The sequence below is a fragment of the Sitophilus oryzae genome, unplaced genomic scaffold (assembly GCF_002938485.1).
Source record: "Sitophilus oryzae breed Bouriz unplaced genomic scaffold, Soryzae_2.0 scaffold_1166_pilon_pilon, whole genome shotgun sequence".
Classification (NCBI taxonomy): domain Eukaryota; kingdom Metazoa; phylum Arthropoda; class Insecta; order Coleoptera; family Curculionidae; genus Sitophilus; species Sitophilus oryzae.
This window is the reverse complement of record NW_022145800.1, coordinates 75,587-98,835: the sequence shown is the minus strand read 5'-3', so window position 1 is coordinate 98,835 and position 23,249 is coordinate 75,587. Positions and strand designations below refer to the sequence as shown.

The following is a 23,249-nucleotide window of genomic DNA, read 5'->3' as shown; positions in this document are numbered from 1 at the left end:
ATTAAGGCTGTCCAAGAAGTTTATCAGAACAAAACTAGCCAAGCAAAGAAAGGACTAACAGTATCAACGGGATTGAACATAAACAAAGGTTTCAAAAAGGGTTGCTGTTTGTCCCCGACACTGTTTAAAATCTATTTGGAACAAGCCCTGGAAAAGGAAGAGCGAACAGATGGGGATACCACTAAACGACTCGATACTTTACACTCTTTGTTTCGCTGATGATCAAATAATACTGACTCAAGACTACGAGGACTTGAAATATATAACCCGCAAACTAACTAAAGAATACAATAAGTGGGGGCTGGAAGTAAACCTTAAAAGGACGGAATATATGTGTATAGGGTGTGAACAACAGAACTTAATCCTAAAACAACAACAGCAAAAGATAAAACACTGCCAAAAATATAAATATCTTGGAATGCACATTTTCAACGATGGTAGCCTTGATGAAGAAATTAAGTACAGAAACAACCAGGGAAGACAAGCAATACAACAACTCAACAATATTCTATTGGGATGAGGCAGTATCAAAACACAACAAACACAACATTTATAACAGCATAGTTAAAAGCATCATTAGTTATGGTAGTGAAGTATGGCCTTTGAAAGAAAAAAGAAAGTCACTCGAAGCTATAGAAATGGACTTTTGGAGGCGCGCGTTCGAAACTGTATAGAGTAAGAAATGAAAGAATTCAGAACATCATGGCGTTAAGCACAGAATAACAGAATACATTAAAATGAACCAACTCGGGTGGTACGTGCACGTACACATAATGAAAGAGAGCAGAATCCCAATGAAACTACTCAATTAGACACCACAATTAAGGTAAAAGAAAGAGAGGAAAACCTAGGCGGAGTTGGAGAGAAGGAATAGGCTGGGACATCAGAACAAGAGGAATAGACGAAAACCTCTGGACAGACAGAGACCAATGGTCTGGAGAGTGGAAATCATAAGACGGCAAAGAACGTTATGAACTGATTTGTATTGATTGATTTGTATATACTCTACTACCTCTAAAAATATTTGCATTTATTTTAGACTCGCGCTGTATATATTTCTCTCATTAATTCTGACAAATATTTTTCACAATAAGTTGGTGTAAAGCAAACATCACCTTTACAATATCTTGGGGAGCTATAGTTCGGTGCTGCAGATTAAGAAGAGATAGCTCACGTCTACTATATTTCTTTAGGGAAAGACGCTTTGCATTTTATACAGACGTATTCGACGAAGTATATACACACAAACAGTGTGCAATATAGGGCAGACGTGTTTTCCTTCTTTTAAAATTTACAGTATCTCTACTTTTCGTGTAAATATTTTACCTAGTGTAACCTACAAATATTTTGATATATTCTTTCTGTGAATTATGTATTAAAAATATGTTCCTTCTAGCCAATTACAAATTATGTCAAAGTACACAGTTTTTGTAAACCAGATCGTCACTTATAATGTATTTTCTACACTAAAGAAAACTTAATTGTAACTGTTTCATCATGACCAGTAACAAGAAAAATTATTATTGACAAATATTTTTTATGCTTCTCAGTAGAACAATTTAATATATAGAATATCTAAATGAAATTTGAGTATGTTTTATAATTAGGATATAGAATTATAGTTCTGTCTTTAAACAAACTGTGCGACTTCTTGAATGGCAAATATTACTCTACAATTTTTAACTTAATTTTGCTAGAAAAATACATGATTAGCTTAAAAAATAAAAAGTTCCCAAATTTATCATTTCATTCAAATAACTATCTAGTCAAAATGTTTATTTTTTGTTAATAATGGCAAGTGTTGCACAAGACAAGAATTCTTGACTTGAAAATCTCTCTCAATTTCTTGTTTTGTCTTGAAATTCAAGACAAAAAAAGTCTTGTCTTGCAGATTTCTTGAAATTTCATGTCTTGAAAAATTTTACATTCTAACAAAAAGGTAATAATATTTCTATATTTTATTTCATAGAAAGCGTCGTATACAAAATGTAATACGGAAAAATGAACAACAACGATGCTAATTTTAGCAAAAAAAAATTTAACGTACCGCAAACGGACTACGACAACTGGCCCGTTTGACGAAATTGGAGCCATAACCAAATAAAAGCTGAATAAGAATAAGTAAGGTTAAGTCCATTTTTTAGTTCTAGTTGTTAATTCTTGTTAGTTTACTATGTTCTATTTTGGTTACACGTCTATTACTTTTATTTGTTATGGTATTTATTTATTTTTTTTATTATGGAAGATTGGTTGGAAAAGTTTGGATACAGGGTGTACGGAAAGGTCATGCTAGAATGTACTATATGCGCTATTTGATATTACTTTTTGTTCGCGGAGCAATTTCGTGCATGAAAAGTGCCAAACCAAATAGCGTACTCCACGAACCCACCATTAGTACACCAACTACCGTTAGTTTTTTTTTATACCATTATACCAATATAATTTTGTGTATAATACCAATTACCAATATACGGTTTGTTACCTCAACTTTATTTTATTTCATTCTCAACTCATAAAACACCGACTATGATAGAAAAAAAAATGAACACAACATTTGCATAAGTCGTAATCATAATCACAGTCTTAATTATCGTCATAATCACAACGCAATTTTAATGTGCGTTTATAGAGCATTTTCATAATTATAATTTTTATATCAGTAAAGGTGGGTAACATAATTAAAGGCTAAGTTCATGGTAGATGTCAACAGGTTTATAGGCAGCGGATAGTTTAACTTTTATGATTATGACTATGATTGTGATTACGACTATGTAAATGTTATGTAAATCCGGCATAACTTGCGCAAACACCTAATTATCACTTAAAAAAATGTGATAAAAAAAATCATTTCTAACTTTGAAGAAATCTTGAATTCAAGAAATCTTGCAAAACTCTTGAAATTTCTTGCATATTAAAGTCTCGTCTTGTCTTGAAATTCAAGATAAAAAATTTTGAAAGTCTTGTCTTGAATTTCTTGCAAGAGTCTTGGTCTTGCAAGACTTTTTTAAGACTTTTGTGCAACACTAATAATGGCATGGATTCCAATAATACCATGGTATCTATTCCCATTGCAAATTTCTTCAAAACGGTTGCTCGTAGCGATTTTTAAGAAGAGACATTTTTTACGTAAGAAATTATGGTAATATATATTTTTAACACAGTAATTTTATACAGGTAGGAACGAAAAGTAATTACTCTTCAAATCAGTTATAAAAATCATGTAGGTGGCGACCCCTACCAGTAGGTGTCATATTAACATCGAAATCCAAATTTGTCATGGCAAAAAACTTCCAGACACCAATTGTCATCCAAATATCGACGTTATTTCAGAAATTATTTGGAAAAAAAACGAATAAAAATGAAATATCTTCACTGTGTACCTCCGAAACGAAGCATTTTAGGGCATAAAGCTGGATTTATAAACACGGCAGTTGAAGTTCAGTTGAGGTTCAGTTGACTTTCAAAATGTTCAACACTATGAAATGAATGCGCGTATTGAAGTTTGAAAAATATAAAAAGTATTTTTAAATTGAAAGAAAAGAGTTCGAAATTTTCACAATTCCAAACCTAACCTACAACCGAAACTGACAGTTTATAAATGCAAAAATTTTGAACCACAACTGCCGCAAACATCCAACTGCAACTGAACCTCAACTGAAAGTCAACTCCCGAGTTTATAAATCCAGCTTAAGTTTATACGAACTTCTTTAATTATTTTTGTCTGCAGAATATGCTGTTGAAGTTTTCCGAATACAAGTCGCACCCTCCTGTATAACACATACCAACTACAATCCGATGATGTCAAAAGAAACCAACACATTTAATCTTCCAGTCGTGCTTTAATTGTTTCGCATTTGTATTAAATTTAGGTTAAAATTCGCTTCGAAAATTGGCTTTTATCTCCGCCAAATTCACCTCAGGTTACACTTCAAAGTATCTTTTTGGAGTTGCCGCCGCCGACGCTTGTCAACGGCAGACCTTACCTGCCCCTCTACTCATTTTAATTCTTAATCGGGTACAGAGGGGGCGCCACGTTGTGGTATTGTTTCATTAAAAAATGAGGTCGGGCCTTTGTGTAACTGACTTGGTTTTATTAAAGGTCTCTGTTTTTTCAGTATTTTACGGATTATCCAATTGGCCTCGAGGTAGGCGCTGGATCGGTTGGCAAAGGCGAGGTCGTCTTTGATATAATTTTTTGCTTTATTCTCTGTTAATGTATCTGTGTTTTTGGCGTTGGAATGGATTATGAAAAAAATTAAAATTATGTTTTTATCTTGTTATAAAATTTCGTTTAACAAAAGAAACTGTATTACGTAGGATTGTTTTTTAAGTAAAAATCTGTTTTTTAATTATCAACTGTGTTTTGCCTTACCTCCAAGTATTTGTAGAATCTAGAATGTATGGCAGGGAGATTAATCACTGTGACATTACAAATCAATTGTGTGTCTTTTTTTCTTAAGTTATAATGAGTCAGAACTCATCATACAGTATTAGGGCTACGACAAAAGCCAGTATCTAAGACGCCTTCACAGAGGCCAGTTCTCCATCTCCGATGTCAGTCGTACCAAAGTTTGTAGCAATTGGTTATCGTTTCGGTGCACCCAGTGATGGGGTGTTCTGGTCTTTCTCCAATTTTCCCACAGAATCTGCATTCGCTGTTGTTTCTTAGCTTCAATCTACTGAGATATATTGATTTTACGCCATCATCTCAATATAAATTCGATTATAGCCTACAGAACAGAAGTATTTTGGAATGATAGTATATATTAGATTATTATAATTAGAGAGTATAAAATAATTTCTAAAAAATAGATATTTGTCTCTTTTAGGATTTTTTATAACATAATAATTTATAGAGAACTGAAAGTTATAAACAAAGCATTACTAATGGAAATAAAACTATAAATTAGGAATATAAGCAAAACCGACTATGTCGGTTAATAAAACCCACTAAGCGGCCACCTCGCTTTGCAAGAATAACAAGAGAAAGCCCACAAAGCTAAAAGCTGGAATTATTTAACCCATTGTTACTGGTTAAATGGTTTGGCACTCTAAGTGCCGGATAACATACATATTAGAATTATCGCCATTAAGGATAGCCATTTTGGCATTCTCTTCAGTTAAAATGAATGTAAAAAGGTAACATTTTGAAGTAATTTTATTTTGTTTTTGCTATAAATAGTAAGCTATTATTCCATGATAATTTTTTGATAAATTATTTATTTAGCATTTTTCAGTTGGATAATATTATAATTATCTAGTTTTTAAGTGTTGGTCAATAAGGACAGAAAAAATCACTCCTTAACACCTCTGTTTTTCGACATAATGAATGAAATTATAAAAAAATTGATAAGGTTTGAACAGCCTTTATGTCAGAGAAAGGAACGCATTTTTCGAATGAATTTAACCAAATAATGGTCAATTAATCTACAGGGTTGTCCGAACTCTATTCCGGAAACTTCTGCAGATAAAAATAAGTACAAATGTTCGTATAAATATATGTGCTAAAATGCTTAGTTTCAGAGATACCGGATGTAGAAATTGCAGTTTTATTTCAATTTTTTTCAAATAATTTCTGAAGGAACGTCAATATTTAGATGAAAATTGGCGTCTAGGAGTTTTTTGACATGAAAAATTTGATTTTGATGTCAAAATGACTCCTACTTTTAGAGGGCGCCACCTACATATTTTTTAACTGGTTTAAAGAGTAATAATAAAAAACAAGAAAGAAAGAAAAAGAGTAGTAATAATAAACTTTTCGTGTGTACCTGTATAAAACTACTAGGTAAAGAAATATACATTTACGATGTTTTTTTTACACAAAAAAGATCCCTTAGTAAAAATTGCTACCGACTAATGGTTCTCGAGATATTTGGAATCTGAATTATCAATACATGTCATCATTGACATAAATTAAACATGTTGACTAAATAGTTATTAGACTGAAATCATAAATTTGAATTATTTTTATACAAAAAGTTCAACAGAAATTGTTTTATCATCATTTTTTCAAAGAATAAAATATGATTAATTTAAAAAATAAAAGTTCACAAATTTATTATTTTAGTCAAATAACTATCTACTCAACATATTTATTTTCTGTCAATAATGACATGTATTGACTATTACCATTCTAAATATCTTGGAAATGGTTGCTCGTAGCGATTTTTACCAATAGGCATTTTTTGCGTAAAAAATAATGGAAATGTATATTTTTTCACTCAGCAGTTTTATACAGGTACGGACGAAAAGTTATTACTCTTCAAAACACATGTATGTAACGTCTTTTACAAATAGGAGTCATATTGATATCAAAATAAAATTTCTCATGTCAAAAAACTACCAGACATTAATTTTTATCCATATATAGACGTTACTTCAGAAGTGATTTAGAAAGAATCTCAAATCAAATCTCCGAAACTAAGCATTTTGTAACATACATGTTTTCTTATTTTTATCTGCAGAATATGCTGCCAAAGTTTTCGGAATACAGTTCGGACCACCCTGTATTACTGCATTAATTGAGTATCTTATTTGCCTATGTTGATTTATATCTTAGTGATTTAATTCAACGCCATCATACATTTTTGGAAAGTAAAAAACGTACTACCCATTCAATAAAATTGGTTATCTTGAGCAAGCAGATATTTAAGACAAAAACAACCAATAATAACATTTATTTGATTTTGTTTGAAAAAAATGAAAATGCATTTATTGCATCTAAAACTATGTACGCGTATATATTTAAATTATTTTACTTCTCATCTTTTTTCATCTTTCACACAATTTTGACTATTTCGAATGATGTTAAAGACATCAATAAACTAAATTGAGAATTTTAAAAATACTGAAATCCCATCTACTGTAAATCCTCTTATTCCATATTTTCACCTTTTAATAAGTACTTTATTTCTATACAGCTGTTGGGGATATTGAGATGCAACCATCCATTTTGTCTGGACGTAGTCGATTTTGTCGATTCTTCTGCATATGTATGTGAGCGTGTGTTACAAATTTACACTGGCCGGTTTGGAAAACCGCATATGCCTGTTCAGCTTTTGCGAAATTCGCGAGCAAAGCCTAATTAAAGATAAAGAGGAAGAACAAGAGAGCGGAACTTGTGCATATTTTTCTTTTACTAGCGGAAATTGCAAAAAGCTATAGCGTCCAGTTTTATTAGCTAGACTTGGTTTTGCATATTATTCGTAGGAATAACAAAAATCTCTTTATACATTCCCTTTCAATTTTGTGTCGGTTTGAAACTGGATAGTCTGCGTAATCGGATTATACTTTTAATTTTGACCGACGCGACGCAAAGATAAGTGAAAAGAAACAAATTTAATTTCTAATATTCTACCAGCCAACTCTATAAATCGAATTATCTTGATTATTTGCTAGTGTATCTCTACATGCCTACCATAATACTATATCGACGTATATAGGGTGATTCACGGCAATGGCACTTTAGACGTCTGTGGTATTACACTAATCTATACCTATCTCTAATAGTTTTGTAAGACGTTATAAATTAACAAATAATACACAGAGAGAGCAAAAATATTATTTATTTCCGTTTGTTATAAAGTTATTCAAATCTTTGTTCTTTTAAATTCAACTCTATTGATATTATTCAAATAATCAAAAGAATAATAAAATTGCTTTTCAACAATATATTCCTATACATAAACCTTACTGTTTCTTAAGTAGGGTTATTTAAAAAGTAATAATTCTATCATTATAGTTTCATTTCAGGAATGTCGTTACCATGAAAATTGTAGAAATTTAGCACGTAAACTGTAATTGATACTTATAATTTTTGAATATCTGTCATTGCAACGATTTCCTTTAAACTAAACAATTATAATAGAATTATTTTTTTTTAAATAGCCTTACTGAAGAAACCAGAAGGTTCAGGTATAATAACATGGTATATCGTTGAAAAGTAATTTTATTTGGGTTTGGATTTTTTAATGAAAATGTAATTATATAGCGGGGGTTTCATTTAAAATAACCAAGATGTTATCACTTTTAGTATGACTGGCAACACTGTAACGCTGAAAATAATTTAGACAGATGGAGTAGGTGTCTTTATGCAAAAATCATCGGTCCTCCGTTCCCTATAAACATGTAACGTGCCATCGCCGTGAATCACCCTGTATAAAATATATCGGTAGCTAATACAAGTATCATCATCATTATTTTCAGCTTATTCAACAATTTCCAATTATGGTGTAGCTTCTCTCACATATTTAGATACTCTCTTTGTAGTTATAGTGGTGTTCATTGTTGTTTATTGATGGTTACGCGGGCCCAAATTATCCCAGTTAATTTCCTAATATCATGGTCTCATTTCAAGCTTGATTGTCCAGCGAATAAGCCAATCATTCCTAATTTATGTCATATACTAGCATACCAAATCTCGTTTATTTATCTGAAAAAATATAAAAAAACTATGAAAAGTTATAGCGGTTTCATTTCACCAAATAAGAAAAAAATAACAATATAACTATATTTTTGAATAATATTAATAATGAAAACCAACAATCTAATAAAATAAAATTAGACAGCATGTTTTCATTTCAATTTATGCAACTGGTAAAAGAACAGGCTCAAGTTCTTTCGCCCTTAATTATGCCTCACTTGCTGATTTTGTAAAAGCCAGGCGAGACATGCGGTTCGCCATAGTCGGAAAGCGTAAATTAGGAAAACACACCCCCATGAATATTCAAAAGCTTCGAGGAGAATGACAAAACCGGAGAGAAAGAACAGAGAAGTGTCCCGACTCCTCAAACCATGTCGTCGTGTCGACATGGAGCGCTTGTTAAAACAATAAACGTTCAATAAATACAAAAATTTGAATACAAATAATAATCAATATGTTATAATAATAAAAGACACTACACGTCACAAAAGTATTAATTTTTGCGACGTGTTTGACAACATAAAAAAGTAATTTAAACGCTTAGGCATAAAAGGAAAGCACTTTTACGCCTAAACACAAAAGTACGAAAATATATTAAATGGCTGATTAGAGGCCGGGTGGACAACTGAAAAGGTACAAGGACATTTTCCACGAAAAAAGGGATTAACATGCAGAATGAGTGGGAAGAAGCAGCTCACAATAGAACTCAATGGAGAAGAATTGTAAACTCAGTTATCAGCGACAACCAAAAAGTAAAGATGCAACAAAGCAATGAGATTTTTGAATGTCTGGAGCGCAGTAAGCAGATAACATCACGTCGTATGGGGCTTTTCAGTCACAGAAAAGCTCATGAAAGAAAACGCCTTGCGTGACCATCTTCTGATGCGTGTCGAATACTCGTCAGCGAGTAATGGCAGTATGGTATGATATATACGATCAGTTAACGCCACTTAAAGGATCATCTATTTATGTGGTTTCCTTTATTTGCTGAGATTTTCTAATCAAAAATATGTCAATAAATTTAAATTTAAACTTACTAAACGACTAACTCGTTTTAACAAATAAATGTTTAATGTGTAAAGAAGAATAGGCTTTAACTAGAAGATAGCTTTAACAACAAGGCAAAACAGTGCAATTTTGTGATATTTAAATCGAGATTTAAATATATTTTCTAAGCTTTAGTCGCTCTATATTCACAAACGTTAATTAAAACTTAGCACTGAAAAGTTGTATTTAACAATCTAATTAACTTATTTAACTTTTATATTAATTAGTGATGTAACTTACTCACGAATGAACAAACGATTTTGCTTTGAATTTGTTCTAGATTTTTTTTACTTTTAATTAGCTTAGAATTTAGTGTATGTTGACTGCATGTTTTATATTATAGTGTCTTATCTATGGTTGACTGACAGGCTAATGTGTCTATTAGATTGGCAAAATAAATTTGAGGTACAGCAACAATAAAGCTTTATAACTTTTTTATAATTTTCTACACAACAGATCAACGGTGGAGGCGATCTTTATACTGCGTCAAATAGTGGAGAAATCCATAGAGTTCAGCAAGCTATTATTTTTGTGCATTGTTGACCTGAAGCAGGCATTTGATAGGGTTCGTCTGACAGATGACTTATTACCCTTTTTAAGAGATACAAATTTTTGAAATAAAACTTTCGTAATGATATAAATTGTACAATAACAGTATGGAACTGATACGGAACGGAAGCTTACATATAGCGTCAATACAATAAAAATACGGAACGGATATGGAATAGAAACGGAAGGTATAGTGAGAATCAACCTTAATAACGTCGCTAAACACTGGAAACTCTATTAAAATTAAAACAGAAGACGGCCTTTCTGAAAATATACCAGTCTCTGTCGGCGTGAGGCAAGGGGACAGTCTCAGTCCTACTCTCTTTAATATCATTATGGATCAGATGATCAAAGATGTGAAACGTTTGAGCATTGGATACAAAATGGGTGAGAAATCCGTTGAAATTGTATGTTATGCAGACGATGCAGTGCTGAGAGATGCAGTGTTGAAATAATTAACCAAGTATCCCAATTTAATTACTTGGGCGTGAATATGTCTGGTAACTGAAATCTCTCAGACGAAGCAAGGATTCAAGCAAACAACGCAGCACGAATATCTGGCTACTTAAGAGATACCATATGGAGAAATAAATTTATGTCAAGAGAAAGTAAAGTTCGCACATACAAGACTTTTGTTAGACCAGTTTCTTACCTATGCTATAGATACTTCAGCTGAAACATCAGAAACAAAGACAATAATCAGAACAACAGAAATGAAAGTATTAAGAACAATACGCGGAGTCACTCTAAGAGATGAATGAATGCGAAATCGCGACATCAGAGAAAAACTGGGAATGCAAGACATAGTGAGGTGAGGAAGATCAAAAGGCCTCATTGGGACAACCATATTAAAAGAATGGACCACAATAGAATAGCAAAATGGGCGCGAACACAAATACCCAATACATCCAGACCACCTGGCAGGCCACCAAAAAGATGGTACAAAAGTTTTACATCCGGTTCACAAGAGGCTTAAGTAGTAAAACAATTACTTAAGCCTCTTGTGAATCGGACAGATTGTGATACAGGATAATTTTTTTGTCGGTAAAAGTTGTTTTGCGGTCGATTGTTCTTAGCTTTCAATGGTAATTAATAATTTCACAACTCTTTATTTCAATTCCATGGTTGAAAAACTTGTTTCATAGTTGGAAATAAAGTTGTAGTATAAATTTATGATCTAAAATTAGTAAAGTTTTAGTTTAACTATACACATATAACTTATAAATTGGTTTTTAAAGTTATTTATTGCCCGCTGTTCTATAAATGCCCGTGTGGGTTTTAGCATATTATTACTAAAAACTTTTATTACAAAATTTCTCAGATCTCCTCGCTAAGAAATTTAGTAATTTCAAACTTTATAAAAGGCAGTTTTATAGTACTCTTATTTATTTTTCTTTGTTTACTTAAAATAACGTTGCTGATATTCATAATGGCATTTTATTATACATTTTTTATTCGTCTAGACAAATCATAATTCCTTATTTAAAAAAAATCTTCACTCAGCTTTATATGAAACCATTTCAATTACTTAAAAGGTGTGAAAAATATAATTTCTTTAATAATTGACAAACAGAATAAATGTTTACTTGATTTTTATTGAAGTTTAAAAAATACAATAGGTATTAGTGGGTATTTTGCTACTAAAAGAGACATCTAAACAATAAAGTTAAGATTTTTTTTTAAATCATGTTGGGATACAATCCAAAGGAAAAAAAACATTCCAGTGGCTGTTTCCTTGCAAAAAAATGCTAAGCAACAAAAAGCACTTCAGGATTCGTGGCGGTTTATCTCTCCCCGTTATCTTAAGCATGAAACAAAAAATTGTAATACTATATGTTAGATACTAAATGATAGATTACCAACTATCTTTAAAGAAATTAAACTTACAACTTTGAATAAACACTTATTTTGGATTCTGGGACACACATGCCAACGTAGCTTTACTATTTTGTACCAAGCCATGGACAGAAAAAAATATATTGCAAATCGTCAATATGATCATACTAACATTTTTTTCAATACCAATTTTATGTAACTGTATAAAGTAAAGAAGTGTGACAATGCAATGATCCAGTTCCACAGAAAGTAGTTATATTTTCTCTGATAAAGACTGAATTCCACTAATGTAGAACGAATAAGGGGGGGGGGTAATCACTGCGATCTTAAAGATCTATTGTGTCCCCCTTTCTTGAGTTATAACTCATCATACAGTCTATAACTCATCATACAGTATATAACTCATCATACATGGGGATCTTTCTGTTGTAGGGGGATAGGATATTTCCCATCCTCTTCTGACAACAGACGTTCATCCTCCGAGGAGTGGGCATTTACCTTCTTTGAGGGTATACACCTTTCCACGGTTGAGATTTAGCCCTCCGTGCTTTTCACAGTCAAGGAGTTTGTCTCCGGCTGAGGTACCGTACGCCTGAGATACAGGTTGGTGGATCTGTCTCCATTTTCTCCATCTCCTTAACTTGGTCTCCCCTTATTCCTAATACAGGTGTTGTCCCGGATCTACAATATAGTATATATCTCTCTTTCTCTATTGCCTCATTTGATTTGAGGTCAATTACACCGCAAGGGTTAGTCGGTCTCCTTCTACAGAGGCCCCGCATGTAGAACTAAGGGAGACGAGAATACAGTGGGTTATACTGTTAGGACACCCCACACCCTCTGCCCGTAATACATGACCACAGACAGTAGAGGGTGCCTGGTATGACGGACAGGGTAGTCCCATCCGGCATCGTTATACGTCTTGTTGCAACTCCCTGACTATGACACTATAGCCAGGGACAGGGCAATCAGGCTCCTTAGACCCAGTCAAATTGCCAGAGTTGATTCCCCCTAGCACCTAACTAGGAGGTTCCCCACCAACGACAAGAGGAGAGGAAAAAGAATCTCCTAGAGGAAAACATTCCACTAAACTACGAAATATTTTGACTATTGGCTGATGCAGAATTTTCTTTTTTTTTTGGTCTGATGGATTCTATGATATTTATTTTTCCATTTTCCTCGAATACACAGGGTGGCCCGAATTGTAATCAGGAAACTTTTTCTTCTTCTTCTTCTTTTAGAAGGCGTATCGCCTGTTTAGTTCCGGTTTCCTTCTCGTCTAAGCAACTCTTGCGAGGTTGACTGCCAACTGTTTTGCCAACCTTTAGGTGGTCGTCCAGTAAGTCTTCTGCCATGGGGTACGTTGTTGCGAATTATTATGGCCATTCTGTCGGGGCCCATTCTATTGACATGCTGGTTCCATTCTCTTCTTCTCTGCCTTATCCATCTGACAACGTTGACGTTTGTTTGGCACTTTTCTTTTATGTCTACATTTCTCTGTCTGTCCCTCAATGTGTATCCAGTTATCATTCTTAAGGTCTTCATTTCAGTAGTTCGTAGGATTCTCTTTGTTACTAATGTTTCAGCTCTGGTTTCCGCACCATATGTCATCACTGGTCGTATGCAGGTTTTGTATATTCTGACTTACATTCTGTACTCAAATGTTTGTTTTTCCATATGGGATATTTAAGATGTCCTAATATTGCGGCAGCTTTATTGGCTTGTTTCTTTACTTCTTCTTCCAGAAATCTTGAGCTTGTAATTTTGCATCCGAGGTATTCGAATGACATTATCTGATCAATAGTTTTGTTTTTTATTACCAATTTGCACCGTAGAGGCTCCTTTGTAATGATCATGCATTTGGTCTTATTTGTGGAAATTTGCATGTTAAGTTTTTCTGCCTGTCTATTAAAAGCCTGTAGCATTCTTTGGAGGTCGTCCTCTGACTCTGCAATAAGTACTGCGTCATCGACATATCATAATATGTTTACTTTATGCATTCCCATTCGATATCCTAATCCAGTATTCTTGACGGTTTTTATTACTTGATCCATGATTGTGTTGAATAACAGAGGGCTGAGACTGTCGCCTTGGCGAATACCAGTTGTAGTTCGAAGATGCTCCGTTAAGGTAAAGTTTGTTCTTATTTGGGTTGTTGTGTTTGTGCTTAAGTCCTTGATAAGTTCTGTGAGTTCTTTAGAGACATTACTGCTTTCCAAGATGGTGATGATGTCTTTTAGTTGGACTCTATCAAAGGCCTTTGTTAATTCTATAAAACATAGATAGGCTGGAGAGTTATATTCTAAGGATTTTTCAACCAGTTGCCTGAGTATGAATAGTGCACCGGTAGGAAACTTAAGCAACATAATATTCTGCATATAAAAATAAGTAAAAAAGTTCGTATTCCGATTATACTTCCGAATTCTCTGTATATTGAAAAATATAAATTTTTATCAGACAAATGTGTCTTTATGTTTATGTGTTTTCATGTATTTAGTGTTTATTTCTTCAAAAAATTAAATTACTTACAAAGCTCAAGCGAGTCTTGGTGTAGGTCTTGGTCTACCAAGTGGCCTTGGTCTTGTATTTGATCATTACTACTTCCTACACACCTCTTATAAAATGCAATCATTTCTGATGGACAAATGAAGGAAAGCGTAGCTTCTACTATCTTTTTGTTTTTGTTTTGGTCTCTGATATATTCCATGCCCTTTTCACTTTATAGCACATACAGAGTGGCGCCTCTCATACGGCGCGGAGGCTCCAAGGAGAACGACAGATTGTATTGAAGTGACATTTTGTGAGCATATGTATGTTCATTCAGAGCACTTTTTAAAAATATAGAGAGTTCTATAGGGTGTCCCCAAAAAAAGTTACATATCAAAGTAGTGTTTTTTGTAATGGAACACCTTAGATATTAATTGATTTTCGGATTCTGGGAGAAAAATAAAGGTGAGTTTTATAAGAGAAGTATATGACTAAAATAAAGATCAATTTTTAAATTATAATAAAATTATATTTTTTTAAATAATTATTTAAAATGCTTTCAGTTAACGTACATATGCTGCCAAAATTTCATTTCGATATAAACTATCGTTCTCCTTGGAGCTTCCGCGGCGTATGCGAGGCGCCACCCTGTACAAAGACTTATAGTATACACATGTCATTTACATTGTCACTCAAACCGTATAATTAGTGAAAAAGTTTCAATTTTTGTTCAAGCAAACTTCTTAACAGTTGAGTTTCATTTTACACACCTGCAATAAAATTTTATAAAATGCAGGATTACAGACATAAAATAAATCTGTGGTCAGCCCTGTATCAGAATGACAATCCCAATTATTCAAAACAGGAATATTTAAATAAAGCGTCTCGGACAAGAAGAGACGGTCGTAAGGGAGAAGTCGTATTAAGCCCTTTGAGTGGAGCGTAGCCGAGGATCCGGACGTTGCGGAACTTAGAGCACACATTTGCTTTTAAAACTTGCCGCTCTATGAAGTTCATCCGTCGGGAAATAATAAGATTGTGTGTGAAGTTATGTTTTAGCGAGCTAAATTGTCTCGGACCCGTTTTGGTTCGTTTGCGACCATAAATAAGAATTCGTTATGTTGTCCAAGTGTGTCAACAGTAGCAAAGTCGGACTGTAACGGTCGGTTTCTGTTAAGTTTTCCGAAACTTGACCTCAAATTTAGAGTTTACTGTAAAAAGAGAAAACTTCCTTTTCTGGAATGGTTTAGAAATGCTATTGTTTGATTTGTGGGTAATTATAGCAAAAACAACTTTTCTCCCTTTTAATTACCCTCTTTGAGTTTTCGCTATTGAAATAAGAATCTAAATAGGTAACCTTTGTTTTTATTAAACACAATTGCATAGAATCCAAATGGAAGCTAGCTTATTAACACTTTTTTATTCGTATAACAAATTTGCCTAACAAACCAATAAATTCTTAACTTTTCAGAAGGTGTTGTTAAAAAAATTAGAATAGATGTGCTACTTAAAATTAAACTACTCAGAGACACTATCTCTTAGTGCGAAACATTTAGGCTTTTTACATGATCATGTTACAAAGGTTTAAACTAGGGTGCACCAAAAAAAACTTTCATTTTCCAAAACTTTTTAGTTACTGTGAAAATGTCGTTCAGGATGATGAAAAAAAATTCTGGTAAAATTTGAGTTTTTAATATTAAAATTAAGAGGTGCCTCATCGTAATTTTTTTGAACACGGGTAAACATTTTTTTTTCTTTTAAATTTTATTGCGTTCTAACAAATCAGCGTTTAGCAGAAATCCATGCATATATTAACATATAATATTAAGTGATAAAAAAAATTGGAAGTTATCATATAATGAAGTTGAAATTTAACCTTCAATAACTTTCAAACGAGTCAATTAAATGAAAATTCATATCAGACCTTTTTTGAAAACCGTTTAATTTCTTACAAGAATATGTATTGATTTTTGCAAAACTCTGATTTGTTAAAACGCAATAAAATTAAAAAAAAGAATCTGTTTTACAGATTCAGAATGAAGCACCTCTTCAAGCTCAAACTTTTTTACAAAATTTTTTCATCATTCTGAACGATATTTTCACGGTAACTAAAGTTAAAAACTTCAGGTTTTATCCTAAAAAGTACCAAACTGGATTTTAACATTAATATTACCTCAGATAAATATCAAGCCTAGAAGTTTACATAGCCTTTGGCATAACTTTTGGCTTGAAAGTTGTTCAGTTATACAGGGTGAGTCTTAAATAAGTGCAAATATTTTCAGGCCTAGTAGATCTCGATAAAAGAAATATATTTCCTCTTTACCGTTTTTCAAATATCTCCAAAATAACCAAAAATTAGTAATTATATTTATTATAGAGTTATTTTACTTCAAAATTTCCAAAAAAAAAATTTTTTGCTTAAATTTTGGAAACCACCAGATCTTTTCTTAGTTTTCCTTCTTGTAAATTTAATCCACTACTTAAGTTGCCATATTATCAAGAAATTATGTTTTTTAACTAAAAACTAAAAAAATCCATCAAAATTTTCAGTAAATATAATATAAAATTACGTATTTCCATGTGCTTTGGAAATTATGACACATTGTACTATAAGATAGAATGTTAAAATCTACTCCCTTCATTATCAGTACCCCGTCACATCACAATATCAATAGAACCTAAAACGTGACGCAAAATCTGACACGATCAATCAAAACATTGATAGAGTCAACTCGGGGTGTAAATTAAACTCGAAATTTCTGCGCCAGCCCAAGCGATAACATCTCCAGCATTAAAATTAATGAATCTACCAGACAGGACAGTGTTATGCATCGAATGATGGTAAATCATAATGACCGGCCTGTCCATCGCGGGAGACCGTGTACAGATACACTGCAGGGTGTAATTTCAATATTTTACAGTGCAATAGGCCGTCCGGATTTCGGGGTATAAATACAAGCCCGACGGGTGGTCTCTGTTGGATAACGGACGCGAATATGATCGAATTAAATTCTCATTGCTTGTTAGGAAGACGTTAACGTAATGGAAATGATGGAAACTGTCGCACGACATGTCGTCAGTATTAGAGGGTCTCTATTAGCCATATTTACGTTGTGTTTATATAATTAAACCAATCGAATATTGTCAAGACTTCAATTTAAGCCGACTTGGGTTTATATCAATTTTGGAAAAGACAATGTAAAATATAATTCCAGTAAACCAAATTATTAATATGCTTTTAAATAACATTGAACAATTAAAATATAACAATGGGGTGGGTGCCGGGTGAGTGGAATTGGAACTCTAGCTTTGACTAAAAAAAGTTTCGGAAAATTGTTTATTACAGAAAATAGAGCTAATGTAATGATGAAGAGCCTATTTTATTTATTAGTATTTTAATAAAACACGCTTTTAGATGTATCAAATTTAATGAGAGTAACTTTATCTCTACAGGATGTTTCTTTTTGTTGGGCCTTTTTAAAGAGTTTACTAACCGTCTAAATACACTGATCAATATATCGATATAGTTCATATCAAATAAACTTTTAGTCACGTGATTAAGCTTGGCCGGCACAGCGTTGCACAGATTTACATATTTTCTTTTAATAAAAATATTTTAGGTTACAACAAAACTCACCTTTTTAACAGCACTTAATTATTAAGCTATCTTGTACACTTCGCTCTAAAAAAGGTTCTAAAAATAAATGAATGTTCAACTGCAAGGTCTGCTAGTAAGTATTTTTAAGCTTAAAGTAGCACAGCGCTATTTAGAAATACTTCAAAAACTGTTAAAATTATACTATATTGTTGATAACAGATTGTTTTATAGCTTATCATTTTTTTTAATAAGGCACAATAACAAACTTTTTAACTATTTTAAATTTAGCGATTATCCATTTAGAAATAAAACCATATAAACAAAAAAAAAAATATGTTATATATCCTTTCAACGCTTAAATATTTCTATTTAATTTATTTTAATATACAAAAATGCACATATTAAATAAAATCTGGTAGTTATTGACTCTGGTGTCTTTCAAGCGCCACACGAGTACTTCCGTTTGTAAGATATACCCAGTACTTGAAGGTTAAGGATTGTGACTGACATATAATTGAAACGGAGGCTGCAATAACCAGGCAGCTCCACTTTTTTTCGAAAATGAGATTTTTAATGAATTGCCCTTTTAAAAAAATGGCCGATCGTTTCCTGCCACAATCAGTTCTCTCAATATTACAGTACATAAATGGCGACGTTAGTTGGAGCTGCCTTGCTATGGGTTTGCAGCAAGAACCGAGCAGCTCTTTTTCGATTTCCCACAAATTTATTAAAATGGAGCTGCCTGGTTATTGCAGCCACCCCTTCAATTGTAATTGACATACAAATACCAAACCAACTGCTTTAATTCCAATAAACTTTGAAACATTTATTAAATACTAAGATAAGGGTTAGAACATTCGAATTTGTATCATTGATTATTTCCACTTAAAACGTCTCCCATTATCCCATTTTAATTGCAGCACGACCGTTCTTAATCAAAAGAATTACGTATCTACCTACTCTAATTCATATTTATCTCGTAGAGGGAATACGATTCGCGATTTAGTATTCAGCCACTGGCTTCGAATAAATTTTATAATTATAGAGCGTCTCCTTTACTCCTCTGATCAGTATACATGATATGAATAGGTTATAAATTTACCTGGGCCTCTTTCTTAACTCCGTTCAAGAGTATTATGGGGACACGTTACGAAGTTATTAAGTGTTCAGAACTGAACTGGATCGGAGGTAATGTGTAATAAATCGGGTCACTAAATTGAGAAAGCAATTAGTCAATAAGTTGGAAAATTAGCTCATCTGTAGATATGTGTAATGGAAATAATAAAACTAATAAACAAGGGTGACTTTAGTTAAGCTTATGACATCATACAATAAATAACTTCATGAGAGCTACTATTTTATTTATTTTTATTGTATGTATACATAAATAAATAAATCTTCGTTTTAAAGCTTCTAGCTTCTGCTAAATGTTAACAATACGAGTTTAAAAATTAAACAAAATTAACAAAAAAAATCTATTCTTATACAGGGCGTTCCAGAAATAAGTGCAAGTATTTTAACTGGTAGTATAGTTCAACCCCAGAAACACGTCTATGACGTTTTTTTCGCGAATTTTTTTTTGAAAATTCGATTTTTTTTTAGTTTTTAGTTAAAAAACATTATTGCTTGATAATATGGCAATATAGGTATTAGATTAAATTTACGAGAAAGAAAATCCAGAAAAGATCCAGTGGTTCTCCAAATTTTAGCAAAAAATCATTTTTTTTGGAAATTTTCAAAGTAAAATAACTTCGTTATTTTGGACTTATTTTGAAAACGATAAAGAGAAAATTATGTTTCTTTTATGGAGATCTACCACCCCTTAAAATACTTGCACTTATTTCTGGGACACCCTGTATATAGCGTGAGTCTTAAATAAGAGCAAATATTTTTAGAGGTCACAACCAAACACGTCGATGAGGTTTTTTTCGCAAAAAAAAATAAAATTTGGAATATTTTAAAAAAGTTTTGAAATTTTTAGTTAAAAAATATATCTTCATAATATAACAAAGGTATTAGGTTAAATTTATAAGAAGGAAAATGTAGAAACGATCAAATATGGTGGGGTGAGTCTTGAAAAAGAGCAAATATAAGCGTTTTTAAGTCCAAAATCTGTTAATGATCAGAGATATTTTACTTCGAAAATTAAAAAAAAATTGCTTAAATTTTAAGAACCACTGAATCTTTTCTGGGTTTTCTTTCTTGTTAATTTAATCTACTACACCTATGTTGGGATATTACCAAGATATTGTGTTATTTAACTAAAAATTACAACCCCTAAAAATTTTGCAGTTATTTACAATTCAACAAATCCAAAAAGATTCTGTAAACATCAGCGTGCGAAAACATTAACAAAAATATGTCTCAACGACAAGTGACATATACATATAAATGATTTGTCGAAATGTTATAAAAATTATTTAAATAATATATGGTGATATGCAATACTTTAAATTGATTCTATTTATTACCAGTTCTGATAAAATATAAAAATATGCTGTAAAACAATAAAATGTATTAAACTTCGTTTGTAGAATATAAAGAAAATGCATTGAAAAAAATGTTAAATCACAGTTGAATCATTAGAGTTTCATTATAAATATTTTTCTTTAGAAATAATTCTTAGTTAAACTTTATAATACATGTATTTAAAATTGATAACATCTTTTAAATTCCGAATCTATATTATGAATTATTTCAAGAAATTATTTACCTATCCACAGTTAATTAATTAGTTTAAAATATAGTTTGATATTGACAAGAAAATAGCGATAACTCGTAGTTATTAGGTGAATCATATCCACATAAATTATGAACTATTTTAGACTTATTTGAAATATTCAAGGATAGGTCTAAACAGTCAGACTCGCTCTCTATTTTGCCGATAGACTTATTTTAAAAAACTTTGGATCACGCTTTCAGCTTAGCTAATAAGAAGGTTAAAGTAGAGTGTTTATTTTAATTTCTTATATACAGGGTGATTCTTAACCTACACGCATAAACTTGGGAAATTATTGCTAATGACTAATAATGAAAAAAAATGTTAGTAAAATATTTTTAGATTCTGAAATAATTTGAGTTTTTTTTACAAAAATTTATCAACTTTATCAGTAAATGCACATTCAATTTAATGGAATTTCCTTTTTTTGTTTTTATTTCAAATAGTTTGTTATCTCCGTAAATAAAAATATTTTACTAATTTTTTTTATTATTAGTCATTATTTGTCATCAGCAATAATTTCTCAACTTTATACGTATAGGTTAAGAATCACCCTGTATAGTTTAATCTCTACTAATATATAAAATCCTTAAGTGACTGACATACTGATTAATCACGATCCTGCTCAAACCACTCAACGTAAGAAGCTCAATTTTGGCATACAGGTTAATTGAGTTTGATTTATAATTCTAGGGTGTAGAGGTTCGATAAGAAAGGATTTTTCGAAATTCCAGTTCCAAGAGGGTGAAACCACCTCTCAAATATTACAATATTTTTTATTTAAAAAACCGAAAAAACGCTTAAACACGTATATTTTATTTTGATTTTTTACATATTTTAAGATTTTTTAAAAATGTATACAGGGTGTTTCGAAAAATCTGGTCATTGATTAATCATGATCCTGCTTAAAACGCTTGACCTAAAAAGCATATTTTTGGAAAACAATTGACTTTAGGGTGCAGAAGTTCGATAAGAAGGGATTTTTCGAAACTCGAATTCTAAGTGGGTGAAACTATCCTACTATAAAAATATTTTTTTTTAAAAACCGGTGAGTTTTTCGGAAAAACTCTTAAACACGCATATTTTATTTTGTTGCTTTACATATTTTAAGATTTTTTATAAATTTATACAGGGTGTTTCATAAAATATGACCATTGAGTAATCACGATTCTGCTTAAACTGCTTGACGTTTAAAGCTGATTTTTGGCAAACGGATTGACTGTGGGGTGTAGAGGTTCGATAAGGAGGAGTTTCTAAAATCTCAAATTCCAAGAGAGTGAAAACGCCCCTCGAATATTACAATATTTGTTATTGAAAAAACGGTTAGTCTTTCGGGAAAACGCTTGGACAAGCATAATTTATTTGTTTTTTTACATATTTTGAATTTGTTTAAAAAATCATACAGGGTGTTCCAAAAAGTTGGGTAATTTCTTAACCATGATTCTGCTTAAACTGCTTGGCGTAAAAAGCTTATTTTTGGCAAACGGATATTTAGAAAGTCAAATTCCAACGAGATGAAACTACCCCTCAAATATTACCAAGTTATATAATAATATCGCCATATTGTTTTTTCTCATACTGACATAAATGTGAGAAAATTTTATCCAGTTGTATGTTACTGGAAATTCTTGCTTTGCTTTATCATCACCATTACAAATTATTAATTCGACGGGAACGAAGTCGCTGGTACACGCTAGTTACTTACTAAATTTACTAAAAAAATATTATATACTTTTCTTTTTTTACACTTCTTTGTTAGGTTTAATTTGTTAATCTTTCATTCGTAGTTTCTGCAGTACATAATATAAAACAGTTAAAATAAAGAATAAAATATGAATAGGTTATACATTTACATATACCTCTTTCTTAAGTCCCTTCAAGGATATTATAGGGACCCGCCAAGAAGTAATTAAGTGTTCAGGACTGAAATGGATAGGATGTAATAGGGTGTAATGTGTAATAAATCGGGTCACTAAATTGAGAAAGCAATTAGGTAATGAGTTGGAAAATTACCTAAGGTGTAGATATGTGTAATGAAAATAAAAACAAGGGTGACTAGAGGTAAGCTTAGGACTTCATATATTGTTAAATATATTCATGGGTGGTACTGATATATTTAAATTTTTATTTTAAATATTATTACATAAATTAAAAAAAATATTTTAAAGATTTTAGCCACTTTGTAAATGTGAGCAGTAGCTATATAAAAAAACGCGAAAAAGAAACTTCGAATATTTGGAAATATTTGAAATTTTTTTGTGATTTTTTAGTTTTTAGTTAAACAAAATAATTTCTTGATAATACGGCAACATATGTAGTACTAAATTTACAAGGAAAAAAACCCAGAAAAAATCTTGTGGTTCTCATAGTTTAAGAAAAAAATCACTTTCTTGGAAATTTTCAAAGTAAAATAAATCGGTTATTTTGGACTTGAAAAACGGTAAAGAAAAAAATCTTTAATCGAGATCAACCAGCCCTGAAAATATTTGCAATTATTTAAGACACACCTTGTATATAAATGGTTGGTGGAAATGCTATAAAAATTATTTAAATAATATGCTGATTTGTAATACTCGATTCTGTTTATTAAC

The 23,249-nt window shown here is 31.8% G+C and overlaps 1 pseudogene; it reads left to right on the top strand.

Annotated features, from left to right (window-relative positions):
* Nucleotides 1–434: 434 nt before the first annotated feature.
* LOC115887938 overlaps nucleotides 435–23,249 on the top strand; it is a 42,800-nt pseudogene continuing 19,985 nt past the window's right edge.